Source organism: Capsicum annuum, chromosome 5, assembly GCF_002878395.1.
Source record: "Capsicum annuum cultivar UCD-10X-F1 chromosome 5, UCD10Xv1.1, whole genome shotgun sequence".
Taxonomy (NCBI): domain Eukaryota; kingdom Viridiplantae; phylum Streptophyta; class Magnoliopsida; order Solanales; family Solanaceae; genus Capsicum; species Capsicum annuum.
Genome location: NC_061115.1, coordinates 219,830,107 through 219,831,155, shown reverse-complemented (window position 1 = coordinate 219,831,155; position 1,049 = coordinate 219,830,107).

Below are 1,049 nucleotides of genomic sequence, written 5' to 3'. Positions count from 1 at the left end.
TGTCCACCCAAATGGCCACAAAAATTTAAACGGACCATACTGGGCCCACCACCTTAATCGGTGATACTGAATTTGTAATCTGCTATTTTATGAGAGAATAACCTATTCCCCAAACTGATGTTCGTTTATATTATTTTTTTGATTTCGAGAACAAATTGGGTTCTTTTTTCTGGGCACTCAAACTTCACACGCCTTTCGTTAAGAAAGTCGCATACACCTTGCTTATTTTTTCAAACATAGCCTTGATGGGAAATTCTTTTTCATTGCCAAACATTGAATTCACCGATTCAGTTATGTTTGATGTCATAATATTGTACCTATACAAAAGAATCCCTTAGTACGACATCATACTAAACTTGTAAATCCAACAAGACATTAAATTCATAAAAATGTACCTATCTGCTGGATAGAATGCCCGGCTCCATATCTCAAAACCGTCATGCGTGAGAAATTCTTCTACCTTGGGATTCACATCTGCTATTTGATTGAAATGGTCTAAAAACTCCTCTCTACTATATGATTTAGCTGCTCTGTAAAAAAGAGTGATGACCCTTTCGTTGTGATAGTTGTTTCGAATGTTCTCTCCAAGATGCCTGATGCAACAACCAAAGTAAGCTGAAGTAAAGAAAAGTCAACCCATCTTTGGAATACTTGGATGACTATCCGATACAAAACATAACTTTTTGGTATCTTCAACGTAGCTTTGCAATTGTTCGAATAAAAATCCATAAGAGGCATCACATTCCTTGTCCGCTACACAAAAAGTGATAGAAAAGATGTGATTCTATGCATCCTGCACCACCATCGCTAGCAGAACTCCATTATACCTGCTCCTCAAGAAGGTACCGTCGAGGCTATGCCTTTCCTCAAATGCGAAAAACCTTGAATACAAGCACCATAGGATTAAAAATTTAGTATCAATGGACTACACTGCAACGATCCCCAACCTCCATGGCTCACCCCAATTGATTTTCGGCCCACAGTACACCCAGAACCTTGGCCCACCCCCGAAACCACGAGCTATAGCACACCGATTTGACCCAAAAATG